This window comes from Lacerta agilis, chromosome Z (assembly GCF_009819535.1).
Source record: "Lacerta agilis isolate rLacAgi1 chromosome Z, rLacAgi1.pri, whole genome shotgun sequence".
NCBI lineage: Eukaryota > Metazoa > Chordata > Lepidosauria > Squamata > Lacertidae > Lacerta > Lacerta agilis.
The window spans coordinates 18,696,735-18,720,392 of record NC_046331.1 but is presented as its reverse complement, the minus strand read 5'-3'; the positions used below and the strand labels follow the sequence as shown (position 1 = coordinate 18,720,392).

Genomic DNA, 23,658 nt, shown 5'->3' with positions numbered 1-23,658 from the left:
GGAGAGAACATGCTGTGTTTTAGACTTGCTGTTTGATTTCCTGTATCTGGTGCCAGAGAAGAAGTCAATAAAGCCTGGTAATCCGTTCAGTGCCTTTGTGTGATTGATTAGTAACCTGGAGGGAGGACTCAGGAAAACAACCCCCTCCTTGACAGGTGTCATAGCGGAGTCCAACAGGAGTTTTGGAGCTTCAGCACCTTGAGTGTGAATGGCAAGTGACTGTTTAGATGGTGGAAAGTGTTCATCAATTGCAGGGGAAATGGCAGAAGAGTATGCTTGTCTGTTTGGTGAGAAGTGGGAAGGGAGCCAGCTAGATAATGGACGCAATGGGTGGAGACATAAAGAAGGAATATGGTCGGGTGTCGAGACCTAGAGTGGTTTGGAGCGAGAGAAACTACTCTCCAGAAATATATTTCGGGGGGGGGGTGTAATTGTGTTTATTGGGACAAGTGTATGTTTCCCCCATATACTGAAGGACAGGATTTAGTCGCATATTTTGCACTCTTTGAAGCTACATGTGAAGACTTTATTGTTCCCGTGAGCCACTGGATGAGAATTCTGGGCTCCTTGTTAACTGGTAAATTGGCAGATGTAATGGGAAAGCTGTCACCATCCAGTTTTAATGACTATGATAATTTTAAAACTTTAGCTTTGCAACAATTTGCTGTGTCAGCAGAGACCTACAGTCAAGCTTTTTCAAAGTGGATAAGGGTGGGGCGCAAATTTCTTTTCTTGTTGCTGTGAATACACTGACTCGGAACATGGAGCATTGGCTTGGGGCTGCTGGAGTAAGTACTTTTAATGATTTGAAATAACTAGTACTTTTAGAACAATTTTATCATGTACTGCCTGAAAATCTTCGGGTACTTGTGCGGGACTGGAACCCTAAAACTGCCAAAGATGCTGCGGTACTGGTGAAAAACATGAAATTGAATCGCTGGCAAAGTTCTGGAAAGTCAACTTACGAAGGGGAGTAGTGGGAAAACAGTGACTTTGATAATAAGAGGAAATCCCCTAGGCAGGAAAGTTTCAGAGTCTCATCTCGGAGTGGCCTGTGTTTCTTTTGCAAACAGCCAGAACATCTTAAGAAAGACTGTAGCTTGCTACAAGACAGAGAATGGTGGACAGGTCGCGTCTCGAGAACAGTACAAGTGCATGTGGTGCAATCTGAGGAAGCTTTGTGGAAGGAAGGAGAAAGACCAAGAGAACAATCTATAGCAGCACCTCCCACTCACCAGAATAAGGATTTGTTTTTAATTATGTAGCATGAAGCTTTATATGCAATGTTTAATTTTTTTGGTAAATGAATTCCATCAATCCATTCAATGTCATGCTCTTCCAAAGGTTTCTGTAAGATTATTTGGAGCAGTTTTTCTAACAAGAAGATAATATCACAGATGCTTGTTTTTTCAGTTCTCAAAAGTGTGAATTTGTGTCTGCAGAGATAACATGCATTTTCTTCAAAGGAAAAATGTTATAAAATGAACATACAGAGTTAAGGGAAGAACCTTAATCCCATTGTTCCTTTGCAAATTTATATACACAGAATCAACCCCTTACCTCTTAAATGCTAAGTTCCAAGAGGTTCAATGAATAGATTGTTTGGAGTAGAATAGATCTGCACAAGTAGCTAAGTGTGAAGCAGTGAAAATGAAAGTGCAACCTTGTGAGCAGAATACTCCACAAGTCTTGGGATCTGTGTGTAATAATTGTGCAAGTCAGATTTGAGGCAAGTGCTGAAGGCACTTCAGGGCTGGAAACCTCTTCCCAATCCCACTGCGTTCCTAACAACTGCACTAACACTTAACTGTACAGAATAAGCACCTGAATGTAGAATCAAATCCAAAGGAGTTGTGGTGGTGGTGGAAATAGTAACTGGGATCTATAAGTCCTTGGTGAGACTTTGAAGTGCTTGCCAGACAACTAATAAGAGTTCACTGGTTCCAGACCCTTCTTCCCAGGGCTTGCTTGACATTGTCCAAACAATAAAGTCTCTACCTGAAACTTCAGTCCTGCAGCAGGAATCCCTGAAGCTCTCTGCTCCAATCCTTGGTACACCCTTTCCAGCTTTCCACCAGCCCGTTTCTCTTCAGCCTGTTCTTTCTGCAAGCCTGTTTCAGCCGAGGCCTACCAACTGTATCTCTTTCCCCACCTCTAGAAAACGGAAGACCAGCCTCTCCAAAGCCAGGGCTGCTGGGAGATATAGCTCCTCTGAGATTCCATTACAATATTCTCTCCCTGGAGGAGAAAACCTATAATGTGTGCTAAAACTCAGTCTAAGTTTTTTTTTTAAATAAAAAAATTGTTTAACCACATCTTGTTGACTAGTGATTTAAATAAATTTGATTTAAATCAAATCCACCCTGCTGGGTGAGGGAGAGAACATGCTGTGTTTTAGACTAGCTGTTTGATGTCCTGTAGCTGATGCCAGAGAAGAAGCCAATACAGTGGTACCTCGCAAGACGAATGCCTCGCAAAATGAAAAACCCGCTAGACGAAAGGGTTTTGCAAATTTTTAGGTGACTCGCAAAACGAAATTTTCTATGGCTGTGACTCGCAAAACAAAGCATTCGTCTTGCGCGGCACCACTGTAAGAAGAAGCCGGAACCTGCTGCTGCAAGGAGAGCGGCAGTGGCGGCGGGAACCTGAAGCAGCAGTTCACCTCCTCCCACCGCCGAGGCTCATACGTGCCAAGGTGGAGCAGCCGAGCCTGCCCTGGGCTCCCGAGCCTGCCCTCAGTTCCCCGCAAACCCCAGAACACTCACCACTCTGGGAGGGAGGAGGTAGGTCCGGCGCCAATTTTTGCCTCGGCTTCTCCCTGACTGCGGCTCCTGCTCCCCACACCCAGCTTCCTCCTCTTGCTGCTGCTCACTCACCGCTCTCGCCGCCCTTCTTGGCTGTGGCTCGGGCTTGAGCTGGGCCCATGGGGAGGGGGCGCCCTCCCCGCTCGCCCTCCCCGCTCGCTTTCGCCGCTTGCCCTCCCCACTCGCTCTCCCTGCTTGGCGATCGCTCTCGCCGCTCGCCCTCCCCGCTCATCGATCGCTCTCCCCGCTCGCCCTCCCCGCTAGCTCTCCCCGCTTGCCGCTCGCCCTCCCCACTCACTCTCCCCGCTCGGCGATCGCTCTCGCCGCTCGCTCTCGCCGCTCGCCCTCCCCGCTCGCTGATCACCCTCCCCGCTTGCTCTCCCTGCTCACCCTCCCCGCTTGCTCTCACCGCTCACTCTCCCTGCTTGCCCTCCCCGCTCGCCGATCGCTCTCCCCGCTCGCTCAGTGTAGGCAGCAGGAGGCTCCGGCTGGGCCCAGCCAGGCCCAATCCCCCCCCTGCTGCTGCCGGCAACAAGCCCCGACTTTTTCCACATAGGAACGCATTAATTAAATTTCAATGCATTCCTATGGGAAACCGTGCTTCGCAAGACGAAATTTCCGCAAAACGAAAAGACTTGCGGAACGAATTAATTTAATCTTGCGAGGCAACACTGTAAAGCCTGGTAACCCGTTTGGTGCCTGTGTGTGATTGATGAATAGCTTGGAGGGAGGACTTGGGAAAGTGACCCCTTCCTTGACACATACATACATATAGGGTTGGCTCATGACATTTTGGCACCTGAGACAAACCACAATATGGTACCCCTCCCTGCCAGGGAAAAGGGGATCAGTGAAGATCTACATTGGGAACAAAGTGGGGAGAAATCAAATCAACCATACCCAATGGTTGAAGTGGGAATCAAAGGCCATTGTGTGCATATGAACCAACTCTTAGGTGCTGAGGTACCTTCAGTTCTCCCAATAAAATATTAGAGGGGGCCGGCCCCTCCAATGTTAATTGGCATTGCCATTCAAATGGTGTGCATGCATTGCATCTAGTGACTGATTATGTTCAAGTTGGCACTCCTGGTTGTGTGTGTGGGGAAGGGGCCTGCTCTGAATTATGCCAGGCAGGTGCAGAGCACAAAAGACCCTAGAGGGCAGCCCCCACCATTTCTTTCCCTAGGGTGGGAGGAGACTAGCAGTGCCTCCTATTCACCAAAAGGCAGCTGTAGAGACGGCTGCTGTCAAGGAGGAGGCAGATCTTGTCTCCAAGGAACATGCCACAGTCTTGCTGCTACTTCAGCAACAGCAGTAGGCAATGCATTCCTTGGAGGCAGCACCTGCTGCTGCTGTAGATCCTGCTGTCTGAGGTGGTTGCCTCATGTGTGGGCCAGTCCTATATGCATGTATACATAGATTCACATAGGTAATCTGGTAGGAGAGAAAGAATTCAGAGGAAGGATAGCTGGTTAAGCAGCTTGAAGCACACAGTTCTGTTAATTGTGTCTACTATTATTGGTATTACACATGTTAATTTTCTATTTATATTGCAGAACCCAGCAAGGCGCACAATACACATAATAGACTATTTTGAGCAGATTTCTCCAGACTTCAACATATGCGTGAATCTTATTCAACGCATTGAGCAGGCCACCTTATGTAAAGAATCCTCCAGTATGTCCTGGCTAAGCAAGCTGCAAACTTTGCTTTGCTCAAGTGGAAAGGTGGCTGAGGATTATGCCATTTGACGCTTACCTAGACTGAAATAAGTAACAAGCACATCCGAACCCCAAAAGCCTACACACACACAGAGAGAGACAGCATAATTTCACTAGCTGTTGCCTTAGTAGTTGCAGCTCTCCTCATTCTAGATTTAAACTTCTTCTGTCAACTCTTTAGCCAACTTTCTTTATATGCACGTTGAAGTATTTTATTTCATAACTTTAGCTGCTTAATTTAAGCACCTGCAGTTGAGATTCCTGCATTGCACAGGATTGGATTAAATGGCCCTCGGGGTACTTTCCAACTCTACAATTCTAAGCTTTAATGTACATTTGGAACAGTGGTTCCCAAAGTGGGTGGTAGCACCCCCAGAGGAGTGGAATTAGTGTCCCCCACTAAGAAGCAAGGGGGCAGCAGCAGAGCTCTGGAGGCAGACCCCCTCTGAGCATGCTGATCTTGTATTTATGATTGAGCAGGCTACAGGCTAGAGCAAAACACCTTCCTCGTTTCATTTTTAAAGCTTTGTTGCTTTTATCACTTTCAGAGCTATCTTCTTTGGTCGCGTTTGTTTGCATTTACAATTCTGAGGTGTCACAAGATAGTCAATTATTGGTAATAATTTATTTCCTTATAAATGAGTTACTGTACACCTGTGGTAGGTGAAGGATGTGACATGTCTGGAAAGTAGTTATAATAAATATTTTATGCAATAAATCTCCTTCATCCTTATGTGTAAAAATATTTTTCATGCAATATTCTTTGCTGCATTTTTTTTTACTACAAGATTAGATCAGAACATGTATTTATTTTTGCTTATGTTTACTTTTTAAATAAATGTGCAATTAACAGTTTTGAATTTTATTGTGTTCCTTAGTGGCATAGCTGTCAACTTTCCCTTTTTTGCGGGAAATTCTCTTATTCTAGCGCCGTTTCCCACTGCAAAAAAAGAGAAAGTTGACAGCTATGGCCGTTTCCCAATGCAAGAAAAAAGGAAGGTTGACAGCTCTGCTTAGTGGGTCATGCAAACTGTTCTTCTAAATAATACTTTGTATGGGGTAGATTAGGGAATGCTGGGCATGAGCTTATGGAACCAAGAGGGTGGCAGAAAAGATGGGGAACCACACTGGTTTAAAGTCTTAAGCAATAATGTTTTGAAGATGCACACATGTACACACATTTCTGTACACAAGTGTCACACTTGCACACAGACCACAAAGAAGCGTTTTTTTTCTGGGGGCCACAAAGAATGTGAAACAAACAGTATCATTCACCTGAGGTGCCCTGCAATAAACTTTAAATAGCCTTGCCATTTAAAAGGCCATGCATGTCAAGCTGCATGTGATAACGCAGAATATGCTTTTTAACATCTGACAGGCCAGTCAGCAAACAACACCTTCCTTCTTTGCCATTTCCTGTAGTGCACAGTGTGTTCCCACAACCCAGCAGCCATAAATCCCAGTGCACAAAGTATCTTGTCTTCTGACTGTCTTGATTTTGATAGCCTAATCTTTGTCATATAGAATTTCAAGGGTTTCTTTCAAGCAATTGCTGGGCAGCAACCAGGAACATTCTTTCCTGGGATCTTCTGTAGCAATGATGTCCACATCTGAGGCAAAGCATTCTGGCAATGGGTAACACTCTACATAGTGTTTCTCGTCACGTTGTCTGCAAACTAACTCCTTGGAGGATAAAATCACTTGTTGCAATTGGTTTGATATCTTGCATTTATACAGCACTTGCCCCCCAAGCAGCTCAAGGTGGTATATATAGTTCTCCTCCTTCTCATTTTGTCCTCATAACAACCCGGTGAGGTAGGTTGGGCTGAAAGGAAGTGACTGGCATCCAAGGCCACGTCCAAGGCGTTTCATGGCTAAGTAGGGATTTGAACCCTGGTTTATCTCATGTCCTAGACCACACCACACAGACTCATAACATAATACTTACCATTTATATAGTGGTTTAGTGCATTCAAAGTGCTTAATCTGAGCTATCACAATGCCACCCTTACAACATCTCTGTGAGGTAGGCAGGCATTAACATCTGTATAACACAGAGGTGTGTGTGTGTCTGAGGTTAAGAGAGGGAGAGAGAAGCCTGCCTGAAAGAGTTAAGAGCAGAAGTGAGATTTGCACAGGAGACTTCCAGATTAGTCCCTTGGTCTCTGTATCAGCTCCATATATCAAACCGCATGTTAACTTGCACATAATGCACCAAATCCATCTGATCATGAGCAGTAGTAAACTCCAAAGATTATTGAATTCAGGAACACCCAGAATAAAGGAAGGACTTTGCATTCTTGGCTTGGCTGGAATGGATTGCCCTTATCTGAAGGGCTGCCCTATGGAAGATGGAGCAAGCTTGTTTTTTTCCTGCTGTGGAGGGTAGGACCCAAACCAATGGATTCAAGTTATGAGAAAGGAGATTCTGACTAAACATCAGGAAGAACTTTCTGACACTAAGAGCTGCTCAACAGTGGAACAGACTCCTTTGCAAAGTGGTGGACTCTCCCTTCAATGGAGGTTTCTAAGCAGAGATTGTGAAGTCATCTGTCTTATATTCTTTTGCTGTAATTCCTGTAATGCAGGGGGTTGCACTAGATGATCCTTGGGGGCCCCTTCCAACTCTACAATTCTATGATACCATTCAACATGATACAGCTTCTGCCCCCAACCTTTTCAGCCCTGAGGTTGAAGATGCTACAGATACAATCCCCAGCAAGCTAACACCAACCCCCAGCACAACTTATTTCCCAGTAAACATACAATGAATAATCACAGGCTAATGGGCACATCTAAGTACAGTGGTACCCCGCTAGACGAATGCTTCGCTAGACGAAAAACTCGCTAGACGAAAGCATTCATCTAGCGGGAGGCTGCCCCGCTAGACGAAAAAGTCTATGGGGCTGCCTCGCAAGACGAAAAAATTTTGTCTTTTTTTTTTCGTTTTTGCGGAGCGCGGCTCCCATTGCCGCTCCGCAAGACGAAAACCCCGCTAGACGAAAATTTTCGCGGGACGAATTATTTTCGTCTAGCGGGGCACCACTGTAGTATTACAAGCGGGTGGCGCTGTGGGTTAAACCATAGAGCCTAGGGCTTGCCGATCAGAAGGTCGGCGGTTCGAATCCCCACGACGGGGTGAGCTCCCGTTGCTTGGTCCCTGCTCCTGCCAACCTAGCAGTTCAAAAGCTTGAAGTGCAAGTAGATAAATAGGTACCGCTACGGTGGGAAGTTAAATGGTGTTTCCGTGCGCTGCTCTGGTTCGCCAGAAGCGGCTTAGTCATGCTGGCCGCATGACCCGGAAGCTGTACGCCAGCTCCCACGGCCAGTAACGCGAGATGAGCGCCGCAACCCCAGAGTCATCTGCAACTGGACCTAATGGTTAGGGGTCCCTTTACCTTTAAGTAGTATTTCACCCTACTGTTGGGAAATGCTTTTAATAGATACAGTTACTGGAATCCGGGGTGGGGGGGGATGTATTTTTAAAAATTCATATAAAATCAATACTGTGGTAGATTTTCATCAATTCAATGTTGTCTTACACAGGGAAGGGAGGTCTACCAGAAGAGGGGCTTGATCTATAGGTAAGATCAGCCGTAATCCCTGAAGAGTAGGACCACACACCCAACGACCACACTACCTGGGTTATAAACCCTGCCATCATGCCTCTGGAGTGCCAGACTGGAAATCATCTCAAAGACAATGACTATCCTGCTCCAGTGGATTGCGGTCTCAGTCAAGACCAAGGGGTGTACTTGACTGAACTGGGAGAAAACAGGAAGATGTAAATACTTCCTTTGTTGTACCTAGAAAGAGGAATGCAGAGTAAGTTTGATTGACAGGGCAGGTCTGATACTCAAGTTTCAGCTCAGATGCCATGCCTGATTTATGACATATTTATGACAAGTGCATGACGTTTTCCCAAGGGTGTTGTGGGTAACTATGGATAACTTTTAAAATGAGAAGCACCCTTTTTGGGGACTTCTTTCTGCTTCCTTTATGTTGTAGTTTGAAGTCTTGTTGCAACACTAAAGATCTGACCTCCTGGCCGCTGTTTTGCTTCATTCTTTTGGCCAGAGCCTTTTGTTTGATGATCCAACTCGAGCCCAGGGAACTCCCCACTACAATATAAACACCTTAAGAAATAATAATATGTTTTTTTTCACCTGTATTTCAAGGCATAATTAAATGTTTCACCTGTCCCCAAATAACAAAACCTCTGTTAGTATCTTTGTTCAGCAGCTATTAAATAATGCACATCAGCAGTTACTTGTATGGAAAGGATTTGGCTAGCATCATCTCAGCAATTAATATTTTCAACATGTTCTTAAAGCCTTGTAGATTTCAGCCTTATAGCACTACACCCAATTACTTCGGAGTAAGCCTCACTGCAACTGATTGGATCTACAGTGGTACCTCGGTTTAAGAACAGTCCTGTTTACGAACGATTCAGTTTACAAACGCCACAAAACCGGAAGTAGTGTCCCAGTTTGCTAACTTTACCTCAGTCTACAAACGGAAGGGCACCAGCGGAGGGAGGCCTCATTACGGATAGCGCACCTTGGTTTAAGAACGGATTTGGTTTAAGAATGGACTTCCAGAACCGATTAAGTTCATAAACCGAGGTACCACTGAGTAGTCATGCAAATTCTCTCTGTTGGGTTTCCCTTGTATTTCATCCAAAAGCTGCAGTTAGTGCAGAATGTTGCAACTTGATTGTGGATAGGACTTGTCAGCATATAACACCTGTGCTCAGAGATCTTCACTGGCTGCTGATCTACTGCCAGGCCACGTTCAAGGCGTTACTATTAGCATGTAAAGCCCTTTCCAGTTTCCTTGGGACCATTTTACCTATGAGATCACCTTACTCTATGTGTGCCCACTCAACTGCTTCGATTGGTGGAATTGGCACTTTTACTGGTGCCACATAATACCTGCCTTGCATGTGTAAGAATGTGATCATATAATGTGGTAGCACCAACACTTTGGAACTTCCTGACTGTTGATATCTGGCAGGTTTCTTCACTGCACTCTTTTAGGTGCCTGTTAAAAACATTTTTGTTTAGGCAAGCCTGTCCATTCATTTAGAATGTCCGTGTATGTTTTAATCTGTTTTTAGTTTATTGATGATTTTATCTTCTGAATGCTTTAAAGAGCTGCTTTTTACTGATAATCTTATTTTGTATTCTCTTTGTAAACATCTTTGATGGTGTTTTTTAAAACAAGAATAAATATTGTGGACACAGATAATTACTGAAGTTTGTTTCCTTGCCCCTGGCAAATCAGGATATTGTTCCTTAGCCATACTGTGACTAGTGAGCTAAGGTCTTAGTGCCACAATATACCTTATGAGTTTGGTAGAGGGAGCTTTCTTGGGAGTCCCTGCACACACAGAGGCTTGGTGGGGGGAGGCAGAGGGCCTTCTCTGTGGTGGCCCATAGCTTTGGAAATATCTCCCCACAGAGGTGTGTCTGGTGCCTTTGCTATACAGCTTCTAGCAAATGCTGAAAACACACCTCTTTATCCTGCTTTTGACATCTGGGATGTATATTTCTAAAGGTAAAGGGACCCCTGACCATTAGGTCCAGTCACGGATGACTCTGGGGTTGCGGCGCTCATCTCGCTCTATAGGTCGAGGGAGCCGGCGTTTGTCTGCCAACAGCTTCTGGGTCATGTGGCCAGCATGACTAAGCCGCTTCTGACGAACCAGAGCAGCGCACGGAAACACTGTTTACCTTCCTGCCGGAGCAGTACCTATTTATGTACTTGCACTTGACGTTCTTTTGGACTGCTAGGTGGGCAGGAGCTGGGAATGAACAACAGGAGCTCACCCCATTGTGGGGATTTGAACCGCCAACCTTCCAATCAGCAAGCCATAGGCTCTGTGGTATTCATGTGACTGTAAGTTATTTTAAACAGTTTTTTTCTCAATACTGTGTTTTAATGCTGTAACCTGCCCTGCGACCTTAGGTTGAAGAGTGGGATATATATATATATATATATATATATATATATATATATATATAGGTTGTTCTTATGTCTGAACGTGTACTTTGGCTTCAAGATTATGTGTTTATAGAATCACAGAATTGTAGTGTTGGAAGGTACCCCCAAGAGTCATCTAGTCTAACTTCCTGCAATGCAGGAATCACAGTTCAAGAATCCCTGACGGATGGCTATATGACCTCTGCTTAAAAACCTCCAAGGAAGGAGAGTCCACCACCTTGCAAAGGAGTCTGTCCCACTGTTGAATGGCTCTCAGCAGCATAAAGTTCTTTCTATTGCCTGTTGCCTTTTACAAGAGGGAAGGGAGATAAATACTTAAAGTCTGCTCCTGATCCCCAGAGCTCAAGACACAAACACTCCTACCGGTAGGTTAAATGTATTTGTGTGGGCCAGTCTTTATAACAGATTAGGAAGGTTGTGAAATAGTCCCTTCAAATAAATATGTGATTATAACTGAAGGGACTTTATGAGTGTTATGAGAATTATAAGGTCTAAGATATAAAATAAATGTACTGTAATAAATTTTTTAATGGTCTTATATATATATAATAAATGTTCATAAATGTACCAAGCAAACACGTACATAAATATATAAACCACATGTCTGAAGCAGCACAGGAAGGCAGTCCTGAAACCATTTTGACTTCCAAACTGACCAAATGTTTCTCTGCAAGGAGGGAGGGGGTGAGGGAACCTTCCCATTGTTTCAGCAATTAAGTGATTACCATCTCAAAGGAATGGCCAGACTACCAGGAAAAGCATCAGATAAGGCATTATCAGATAACCTGGCAGACAGGAGATAAACAACGCACTCAGATTTCTGTTGTAGACCGCCTCTTCTGTGATGTATGTATGATGTTTCTGGGGCTGGTCTTGGACTCGGGCGGGCAATTTAAATGTCTACATAAGGGCAGGAACACCTTTGTTCTGGGTCCTCCTCCGCTCTCCTGTGTGTGAAGGGAGCACCCTGTTGCAATAGCTTTAATAAAGATCAGGCTTACTAGCTGCTTTGCTTCTCAATATTCTCTGGTTGGCCTCTGTTATTTTCTCCTACTGATGGAGAACCTACAAAGGACTCTATAAGGGCTCTTGTGTACCCCATAAGGGAATAAGGGCAGATTTTGTTTGCAACAGTACCAAGCAAACACATACATAAATATATAAATCGCATGTCTGAAACAGTACAGGGGAAAAAGTCCTGAAACCATTTTGTCTCTCCCAAATTGAACTCAAATGTTTCTCTGCAAGGAGGGAGGAAATGGGACAAACCTCCCCATTGTCTCTTTGCTCACAAATCCTGCCTTAAGGGCACATTTAAGATATGAATAGGGTGAGCCTGTGACCTGGATTCAGGAATTAAGTATTTATAATCACAAAAGAATGACCAGACTCTCCAGGTAAACCCATTAACAGCCAGGTAAAAAGACCCTGATGTTGGGAAAGATGGAGGGCACAAGGAGAAGAGGACGACAGAGGACGAGATGGTTGGACAGTGTTCTTGCAGTTTGACCAAACTGCGTGAGGCAGTGGAAGACAGGAGTGCCTGGCGTGCTCTGGTCCATGGGGCCATGAAGAGTCGGACACGACTAAATGACTAAACAACAAAACAACAACAACAAAACCCATCAACAAGTTTCCTGCCAGACAGGATTCTGTTGTAGACTGCCCCTTCTGTGATGTACGTATGATGTATTGGGGGTGGTCTTGGGCTGCAGGGTGGCAATTTAAAAAGTCAATATTAGTCCCTGCACACCATTGTTCTGTGTGCCTCCTCCCTCCTCCCTCCTGCATGTGCTGAGTGAGGACCCTGTTGCAACAGTTTAATAAAGATCAGGCTTACCACCTGCTTTGCTTTTCAATATTCTCTGGTTTGCCTCTGTTATTTTCTCTTACCAATAGAGAACATACAAAAGGACTCTATATGGGCTCTTGGGTACCCCATAAGGGAAATGGAGCAGTTTTTTTCTTATAACATGAGTGTATCTATTACTTTAAAGAAATTTATACCCCCAGAATTCCACAAGAAAGCTCCAAAACACTACTAAAAAAACGAGCTGGAAGTGATTGATTACCAAAAGATCCTGAAACAATCTTAACAACTGATGGCATCACCATATCCTGGTGTATCTATGATAGTTACACTGAGCTTTACATTCAACAAGAAGTTGTTAAATGGAAGTACAGTCATAACTCAGGTTGTGAATGCTGTGGGTTACGGTTTTTCAGGTTGCGTTCGCACCGAACCCGGAAGTACTGGAATAGGTTACTTCCGGGCTTCGGTGCTCATGCATGCGCAGAAATGCTAAATTGCGTTTTGCGCATGTGCAGAAGTGCTGAATCGTGACCCGCGCGTGCGCAGAAGTGGCGCTGTGGGTTGCGAATGTGCCTCCCGCATGGATCACGTTCACAACCCGAGCGTCCACTGTACATAAAAAGCAGCAGTTCACAATGAAAACAAGTAACAGGCTCTGATACTGCTAAAACCTTGAACAAACAGGATGGAGTTGCCTGTTCCCTGAACGCAACACAGCTGTGGCTTAAAAACCTTAAGTAAAGCGGTACCAGCTTTTAATTTTGCCCTGATCTTATTTTTAAAAATTATAAGATAAAATAATGGGCTGTTAGCAGGCTTTCTTCCTGTTTTTGAAAAGTAAAAGAAGCCATGTTGGCCTGCGAGGGAATAAATGCCTCAGCCAGAAAATGGTGGCCAGTTATTTTGGATGGCCACCAATGCTGATGACTTTAAAAGGGGATTGGACAAATTCATGTGCTAAACACATTTCCCTTTTTATTTTTACAGCAAGTGTGATGAATCACTGCCACCACCACCACCTCACCTGCCACCTGAGGCAACTGGATGTGGCCAGGGAAGCCCTGGTGCACTGAAGGTGACAGGGGAGAAAAAGGGAGCATGGAGAGGAGGAGGGGGTAGTGGGCAGCAAGTGCAGGAGGCAGCAAGTGGCCTGTATCTGCCACCCCTCCCAGATGTCCTCAACCTGCTGCCCAAGGCGCCTGCATCACTAAGCCTCATGAACATGCTGGCCCCGGATGGATACTTCATTGCCCATTTCTGCTCATCGGCTTTAACTATCACCCAAACCAAAAAAGTGCAGCCCTGCCACCAAGTTGGTGCCCCCCAGGATGCTTTGGGCTACAAGTGCCCCCAGCCAGGAAAGATGTCCAAAGCATCTGGAGGGCACCAGGTTGGGGAAGTCAGTTGCAGTGCTTCAAAAACAAGCCAAATTACGTCTGTGTACAGTAAAAGGTAAAGGTAAAGTACCCCTGGACAGTTAAGTCCAGTCAAAGGAGACTATGGGGTTGCGGCACTCATCTCGCTTTCAGGCTGAGGGAGCCAGCGTTTGTCCACAGACACTTTTCCGGGTGATATGGCCAGCAGGACTAAACTGCTACTGGTGCACGGAGGACCGTGACGAGTACCAGAGCGCACAGAAACACCATTTACCTTCCCGCTGCAGCAGTACATATTTATATACTTGCACTGGCATGTGTACAGTAGAGGAAAATGGCCCAGCTTGGATGTGATGCACAGCATGAATGAATGAACTCGCTGCACAAATGAAGAAATGTGTAAGTACTTGAGAGCAAAAACTGTGCCCATTTCACTCATCCTCTGATATTGCTGTTTACAAGCTACCCAGGCTAAAGGAATGGCCTGGCTTGGTGTTGTGTCTGAATCGACTTGTGGTTTGTCTCCCCTCCGGACCAACAAATACATTAACATACTATTTTTATTTTAAAACATGCCTTCAAAAGACATCTGACACATCTCCTCACCAGAGGCTTCTGAGCAACATTAGATGGTTGCACTTATAGTTGGTTGAAGGGATAAAGGACAGGAAGCAGAAAGTGGAACTAAATGGGGCAGCTTTCATAAAAGAGGGATATAAGAAGTGGGGTACCCTGTTCATTCTAATTGGAACTGGCATACTTTAACATTTTCACAAATAATCTACAGCAGTCTTTCCAAACCCAGTGCCTTCCAGTTTAGCCTTTGGGCTAAACTTTCAGTATGCCTGGCCATTGGTCATATTGTCTGGAGTTGATAGAAATTGGGGAAGGCTGAGTGACAATCAGAGTTATTCAGTGTGATGGTCAAGTATATTGTATTCACCATTATTCATCCATGCAGAGTGCAAAGAGGTCTAAAAGTCTCTCATGTCAGGGGTGGATTTAGGGGAGTGTGACTGGTTTGGTTGCACTGAGTGTAGACCAGGAGTCAGCAAACTTTTCCAGCAGGGGACTGGTCCCTCAGACCTTGTGGGGGGCTGGACTACATTTTGAAAAAAATATGAACGAATTCCTATGCCCCACAAATAACCCAGAGATGCATTTTAAATAAAAGCACACATTCTACTCATGTAAAAACACCAGGCAGGCTCCACAAATAACCCAGAGATGCATTTTAAATAAAAGGACACATTCTACTCATGTAAAAACACGCTGATTCCTGGACTGTCCGCAGGCCAGATTTAGAAGGCGATTGGGCCAGATCTGGCCCCTGGGCCTTAGTTTGCCTACCCAAGATGTAGACCCTCAGGGGGTGCTGAATTCCGGTGTTGTACAGGGTGCTGCTGATATTTGAGACCCCAAGGTCTGCCACTGCTCAAGTGGGTGGTTGCAAAGGGTCAAACGGGTTTCAATGTAAAGTGATGAGCACAGGAGCAAACATTTCCTAATCTCACAAGTTCTATGATAGAATCAGAACTAGCAGTGAGTGACTAACTAGGGAAAGATATATTTGGGGGTCATGTTTGATAGTTTGGTGAAAATGTCAACTCAGTGTGCAGCAACAGTGAAAAGGGCATACTAGGGATGCTTTAGGAAACAGAGTAAATATAAATCAATGGCATTATATAAATCTGCTATTTATAAATCACATACACAGTATTTATATAATTTCATCACACCAACAGATGGTGTTATTGTATTTTGCAGAATCAGAGAACTGTAGAGTTGTAAGGGACCCTCCGGGTCATCCTATCCAAGCCCTTCCATGCAAAATTAGTAGCTAAAGAATCCCTGACAGAGGGTCATCCAACCTCTGCTTAACAACATCCAAATGAGAGTCCACCATCTTCTGAGGGATTTCTTTCCACTCGCTAATGGCTCTTACTCTCAGAAAGTTCTTCCTGATGTTTAGTCAGAATCTCCATTCTTGTAACTTGAATCCATTTGTTCGGGTTCTACTCTCCAGAGCAGGATGAAACAAGCTTGTTCCATCTTCCATGAGAAAGCCCTTCAGACATCTGATGATGATTATCCTATCTCCCTCCACACTCTTCTTTTCCAAGCTAAATATACCCAACTTCCTCAACCATCCCTCATAAAACATGGTTTTCAGACACTTAATCATCTTGGTCGCTCTCTTCTGCACAGCTTCTACTTTCCTCCATCAACAGGTGTGCCCAGAACTGGACGCAGGACTCTAGGTGGAATCTGACCCAGGCAACACAAAGCAGTACTATGACTCTGCTTGATCTGGATCTAGAATTCTGTTCATGAAGCCCAAAATCACATTAACCTTTTTGGCTGCTGCATCACACAGTTGACCCATGTTATGCTTGTGACCTACTAAGGCCCTGAGAACCTTTCTGCATGTACTCCTCACAAGCCAAGTGCCCCACCCTATATTTGCGCATCTGGTTATTCCTGTTTAACTGTACATGTCTACAGCATTATGTACACTTCTGGCAGTCCCATCGCTAATGGATATTGTAATGTTAGGAAAATTGGAACCAGAGCCAGCTAGAGCCTGAATAATCTCCTATGTGTGGGGAAAATAGTGAAGCCTTTGAGAATTTTGGTTTAAGAGTCCTTGCAGCCCAGGGTAGTTTTCCAGGAGAAAGAACTACAAATGGGTCAAGTTGGAGTCATAAAAGCCATGACTTTATTGGATACAGCTCATTGGTTACAGGGGCAATGAAGATCCACTGGCTGGGTAGACTGAGCTGGCATTTGGGTGGCCAATGTGAGAACAGGATGCTGGACTGGATAGGCCCTTGGCCTGATTCAGTAGGGCTCTTCTTAAGTCCTTATCCTGTGACGATGGTGTACATCAAGCATGCCAACCCTGTGAGCTATGGAGTGGTCATAAGACCCACATGCCTGATATGGAGCTGGCCCAGTGCCTTCTCCACCCAGAGATCCAAAAATCATCATGGAAATACATTTAGGATCAAATTATACAACTGTATAAGCAGAATAGCAGTGTAACTATGAGGAAACAGAAAACCCCATGCTGCAAAGCCCAGTCTCAATTGCAAGAAAAATGGGTTCCCAACCCTGTCAACCAGCAGCAAACATTCATCCATAGCAAGGCAGTTAAGTCTAGAATTAGAGGTAGGGAGAGAAGCCAGAGGTGTCAAGCCCTAAGGACAGGAAAACTTCAAATGGATCTTGCCCTTCTTGAAATTGGTCCAGGTAGTTAACAATAGTGAGGAGGCTTTGTTGCATGTGGGTTTCAAAACATGGCCTTGGGAGGCAAAACCCTCCACAACTTAAGACTGATAGAGGAATACATCATTTGTGTGTACTACCCCTGCAGGTTCAACATCAAAGTAAAACGCTCTTGGGTGGAACTTCCATGCCACATCTTGTTTCAGCTGCAGTAAGGCTGCAAAAAAAGGTTAAAGTGGATTATAGGTTATAGTTTTGCCACCCATCCAATGCTCAGCATGGTATGCAGTCAGGAATATGATAATCTGACACTTGTGCTCAGATGACAGTGAGGAGAGCTGGTGTTCAAAAGATTGTTGACTTGAGGGGTGGAGATGATGACACTCTGGAAGATCTTTCTGTACATCTGATGAAGATAGCTTCCATCAACCCCAGTGCTTTGTCCCAGTTGGAGCTGAAAGACTGGTCTGACAGGGAAGTCTGATGGGGTCTTTACAGTTGAAGTAAAGAAGTTCATTGACGAATCCATGCAACTTCCATGGTGGCTCTGTCATGCCCAGTCTATACAAAGGTGTGTGGAACAACTCACAGTGGAAGCAGGCGGGGTGTATATACAGGAGAAACACGAGGGCTACATTAGAGGTCAAGAAACAAGTTGGCAGATGATGTCAAATAACAAATGAAAGCAAAACCTGATGAAACTTGTTGTTTAAATTTCTTATTAACTTATGTCATTACTTTCTAATGTTGTTTTATGATTACAAGGTACAGTAATGTTGTATGCCTAGTAGGATATGTTTTATGCCGAGAAGGTAAGTTTTCTTTATAACATTACCTGACATTTTCAGAAGGTAAAATTAAAATTCTTTGATTTCCTGAGAGCAGTTCATGTGCTGCTTTTTGATCAAATGTAGATTGACCAAGCAAAATATTGTCCAATCACAAAAATAGCAGATTTGAATTCTTCTCACCCCAAAACACATTTTTAAAAGAAATTTACAGAAAGTTTCATCCTCTAAAATGACATGCCCTTGTGGGGTGGTCAAGTTGCTAAGGGTGAGTTTGGAAAAAATCTGTAACTCCGCAAACAAGATAATGCACACGGGAAACAGCAGTGAGGGTTTCAAGTTGTGGTGGCTCTGAGTCCAAAGACTGTGACAGCAAATTGCCAACTTGCTGGTTTGCTTGCCTGCTGCAAGTGCTTTTGGAGAGAGAGAGGTTGAGTGGGTAGGAACAGATGGCATTCCTGCATTGCAGGGAACTGGATTAGATGACCCTTCAGATCCCTTCTAACTCTGCAATTCTATGAGATAGGGCTCCAAAAAGGTGACTGTAGCAGTTGATGGAAATGCCACTTGCTGCAGTCACCTGGAGGCTTTTTAATCACATGGAAACTCAATCATGGGCTTTGAAAAGTTAAAATGCAGGGTGTTCTGTTAAAATAATCTCCCAGGTCTCATCAGCATAGGAAGCTGCTTCATACAGAATGAGAGGCAGCAATGGCTCTCCAGAATTTCAGGCCAGGAGCCTCTCCCAATCCTATCTGGAGATGTCATCAGGGATTGAACCTGGGACCTTCTGCTTGCAAGGCAAATGCTCTACTCACTGAGCTATGGCCCTTCCCCTTCCTCAAAAACCAGCCAGATCACCCACTTGAGCTTCCAGGATAGGGCCTCAGACACAGTGCAGTTGGGTATCCTTAGATAACAGGCCACCAGCCACACACAGGAAAGGATCTCCCTCTCTGCTGCTCCCTCCACTTGGTGGTGCAAGGAGGGAGACCCAGGGCTGCTCTTAGCAGGGTAGATGATCTGGGAAGAATGAGGATGTGTAGGGGGAGCTGCTGAAGATTGCAACCCCTCCCCAATGCTATTATTTGTCACCAGTGGTTGTTCCTCCTCTGCTGAACAGCAGCTTCAGGTAGGGGGCTAGATTTGGGTCAGTATGAGAGCATGGAGCAAGGATTAACTACCCTGCCCCATGGTCCCGATCCTGCAGTTGCTTTTTTTTTAAGAGAGAAAGAGTAACACATCAAGCTCTAAATTGAACACAAGGCATGGTTTAGCACCCAAGAGAGGAAGAAATGGGGGGGGGGCAGGGATATGGTTGAGGTTTACAAAAAGCTTATATTTTTCTGAAGAAAGTGGACAGAGAAATTTCTTCTCATCAGAACTGAGGGATACCCCCCCAGTGGAACTGATTGGCCTCCTGATTCAGGACAAAGAAAATGGAAGGCTTCACACAATGAATAGTGGATGCACAGAAATTTGCAGTGCAAGTGGTGGTGATGGCTTTGGAAAGGGATTAACCAGAACCAAGGAGACGAGGAGGTGCTGTTCCTCGTGGTAGCTAAGTACAGCCAAGTTTAGGGGTGTCATCCCTCTGGAAACCAGTTCCTGGGGAACAAGAGCAGATTGTTGACCTTCACATCCCTGCCTCTTGCTGGTCACCGTAGTAAAGAGGGTTCTTGGCTGGATGGACTCATTTTAGGTTCTTATATCTTGGCAAGTCCCTTTGTAAGAGAGAGTCCTACAGCTGGGAGGCAGCCACCAAGAGTTTGTTTCCAAGTGCCCTTGCTGTCTGGACATGGAGTGCAGGTAGATATCCTGGCCAATCGTGATCGGATAAGAACAACAGACGGTGGTTTCTCAGGAATATGGTGATCAAGTTGTTAAGGGTACGATGGAGCAAAACCTGTAACTCAAAAAACAAGATGGTATATGTGGAAAGCAGTGGTGGGTGTTGCAAATGTGTGTGTGTGTGCGGGGGTCTGAGCCCAAAGGCTCTAGTGGCAAACTTACTGGCACCCAAGAAGTCGTCAGTGCTTCTAGAGAGGGTGAGTTGGTGTGCACAGGTTGTAGCAGTGAGATTCCTGCATTGCAGGGGGTTGGACTAGATGATTTTTTGTGTCTTTTCCAACTCTACAATTCTGTGATTCGGTTCAATTTTTTAATTCTATGAGATGGGGTTCTAGGCAGGTGACTGCAACAGTTGCTGGTAACACGACCTGCTACAGTGACTTGGGGGCTTTTTCCTGCATTGAATCTGAATATTGAAAAATGCAGTGTGATCTATTGAAATCAAATTAAAACTTTAGCACAAGGCTTAATTAAAACAGCCTCTGCAACCTCACAGCCTTACTTTGGAGGGTGCCATTGAACTGGATGATGTTTGCTCATTTCATGTGACAGGAAATACATCCTAGATCATGTGCGGACACTGATGTCCCAGGGCCACTGGACAGTGCTTGACTTTGTCCCTAGAAGCAGGTACTTGACCTGGTTCTGGGGAAATGTTGCCAAACATCCATAGGCTTGTGGCAAATGGATCAATCTGGCAGTGAACAACTGCAGACAAAATGCATATATATATATATATATATATATATATATATATATATATACACATAGAAGCACGTCAGGGGAAGCCCCCAGGGACAGGTTTTTGTTTTTTTTAAACAGCCAACAGTACTTCCACTGTGAACGAAATTTTCTTGTTGTTCAGCCCATTTTTAAATAAACATGTAGGCACCCTATGGATTATATTCAGCCTCATTGCTTGGAAAGGATTATTTCATGACTGCTGTGCTACATCACTGGCTCTGATGTAGCGCTAAACCATGGGTTAGCATTACGGGAGTGAGCTTTGGACTTGCCCTGAGGTGGCTATGTCCTCACTAACAAAAAAGAGAAACCGCATCACTAAAAAAGAGGACACAAGCTGATATAAAACTACTTATTTATATGGTCAAATCTTGGAAATAATTGTAATGCTTTATATACAACTAGAATCTTGCCATTGCCATAGTCAGGATGGCTGTGACCAGGTGATCTATGTGCCTCCTAGGTCTACTGTTAAGGGTCTCTTTGAACCAGTCTCTGTAAACGAGAGAACATGGGAATCCTTGCAGGCACAATACCCCCCTCCCCCCCGTGAAAAGATTGAAAACATCTTTTGAGCTAACCACAGTTTCCTGTGATGTCAGAGCTTGGAAAACTGGGGTTTGTTCTAACTACATTCAGTTAGCTGACCAGGATATAAAAGTGTCATAATTTGAACAAATGATAGTTCACATATCACAGGAAACTGCTTTCTGTGTGTAAAGAAGTAGAAGAGAAGAAGGGAATGTGGAATGCTAATTTGATTATTCTAACATGAAGCCATGGTGATGCTGAACTTGGCCTATACTGAAGATTCTTCTAATTGATTTTCTCCATTAGTGCAAACCAGAATGGATTGATTTAAATAAAGGTGATTTAAATCATCTGTTTAAACCATGATTTAAATGACAAAGAAAATGCAAATTTAAATCATAGATTTGAATCAGTTTTCCCATTTTGAAACGAATGTATTTCCTGAGCAACCATGGAACCTAAGTGCTTGCTCTAATAATGAGAACATGTTGGTTTGCAGCTAAATGGAGCCTTTTAGTAACCAAACAATGTAATTCAAAGCCCAAGTGACTTTTTCACTGCAGAATTATGTCTAATTCTACATGTACACATGCAAGAATACCAAGCAAACTCAAGAGGAGGCCCACTCATTTGCATCCATTGCATCCTCAAATGTGATTCTTTCATATGATAGGTGTTTATAAAATTATGCATGGCGTGGAGAAACTGGCTACAGAAAAGTTTTTCTCCCTTTCCCATAACACAGGAAGTTAGAACGTTGGACAATTCAGGCAGACAAAAGGAATAACTTCTTCATGTACTGCTTAGACATACTGTGGAACTTGCTACCGCAGGAGACAATAATGGCCACCAACTTGGATGGCTCTAAAAGAGGATTGGATTAATTCATAGTGGGATAAGTGGGACTAGCCATGATGGATGTACTCTGCCCCCATGGCTGGAAGCATTGTTGCTTCTGAACACTAATTGCTGGAAGCCACAGGAGGGGAGAGAGCTGTTGTGCTTGGGTCCAGCTTGTGGGTTTCTCACAGTCATCTGGTTGGCTACAGTAAGAACAGGATGCTGGACTATGTGGGTTGCTGGCCTGATCCATCACGTTCTTCATGTGTTCTTATGTCCAGGATCGATTGGCTTCAGCTTCAGGTCAGGGGTGCCAACTTGCATAAAACATTTGGGGGGAGGTAAGCCATACCCCACATAACTTATCACATGACTCAGTGCTCACACACCATTTGAATGGCAATATCCATCAACCTGGGGGGGGCAGGCCCCCTCAAATATTTTATGGGGGGGGGCGAAAGGGGTCGTGGCCCCTATGTTCCAGGCAATGGAATTTTAGACCCTTCAAAATCCCATTGTGACTTGTTTCCAAGGCACTTTGACGGCAAAGTTGATCAGTTTCAGCTGATGCGTCTTGATGGCATTGGGCAAGTTGCTTGTAACGAAGTGACTACCCATGTTTTCTCTCAGTGCCTTTCCCTCTTAGATGATTGAAGTCTGCTGAGGGGATATGACTGGGTGGAACCAGCATGTGGCAGTGAATCCTTGTGGGAAGGAGTGGTCCCAGCTTTATGGAAGGAAGCAGTGACTTGACCACACCTAAAGAAGCCTATCTCGGTGGATCCATTTGTTTCTGACAACTATTGTCTGGTCACCAAGGTCCCCTTTCTTGGGAAAGCGATGCAGAGGATTGCAATGCGGCTGTTGCAAAATCACTTGGATGAAACACTGATTATTGGATGTCCTTTATCGAGAGAAAGACAAGAGGAGGGTGGCCTTGTGATTCTTTCTTGATCTCTCAGCAGCTTTTGATAGAGTACAACCTCATCAAGAGCACCCAATTGACCATGCTACCCTTCTGGCGTAGTGGTCAGAGTAGCAGACTAAGACACATAAATTCTGACTTCTCTCCTTTCCTCAGTTTTCTAGTCTTGAGTTTAGTTTCTCGCATTCATCTGTTAGCATGCAAAAAGTTTGCATGGCAATATGCACACATTTTGTATTCATTTTTTTGTATAACAGATTTGTTTTTATACAATTTTGTCTAATACAGTATTGCACAGTGGCTACGATCTGAAGTACACAAAAACTTGTATACTTGAACCATTCTCTTGGAACTGTCCCCAAGTGACCATCCTTACCTTTCTGGAGTTGGTTGTGTGCCAAGGAGGCCTTCCCTCCAAGCAAGAAATAGAGCTTTTAAGCTCTCTGACATGTTTACTGGACTCTGGGTGATTCTCACAAGATCTTGTGGGGCTGTCCAAGTTTCCACAAGAACATCCCAGAGCCTGGTGAGCAAGGCAGAGAGTTTAAAAGCTCTTTCCACTCTGTGAAAATGCTACACAAAAACAGCTTTTAAGCTCTCTGCCTCCTGTGTGTTTAATCTGTGCAATTTCAACCAGTCAGCCTTCAACCACATATGGCTGAAATCACACAATTTAATGTATGTATGATGCAATCATACTGTATACACATTTTTACAAGAAATTCCTCCCCATATAACACATTTGCATATTACATTTGTCCATGCATTTTGTGTGTGTGCTTTCCCCATTTTTGAGGATTATATCATAATGTGTGGGTAAGTGCAAATTTTGAAGGGCAGGTGTGTTTCACTTTAGAGAAGCATAAATTAGGCTCACATCAAAATGTGGACAGAATGAATTTCTCCCCCAACCACCCACCACCACCTACCAATCCCCAACAGTAGTTAACTTCATCTCCATGACTATCTGTGCTTGGAGTGTTATGCTTCTTCCTGCTACAGCACAAAAGCTATTCTCCAAAGTTCTTGCA

General features: G+C 44.4%; 1 protein-coding gene across 1 annotated transcript in view; it reads right to left on the bottom strand.

Moving 5' to 3' along the window:
* The window catches only part of AR (androgen receptor), a 223,131-nt gene that overhangs the window by 12,330 nt on the left and 187,143 nt on the right, over nt 1–23,658 (bottom strand). The gene's annotated exons all lie outside the window — the stretch shown is intronic.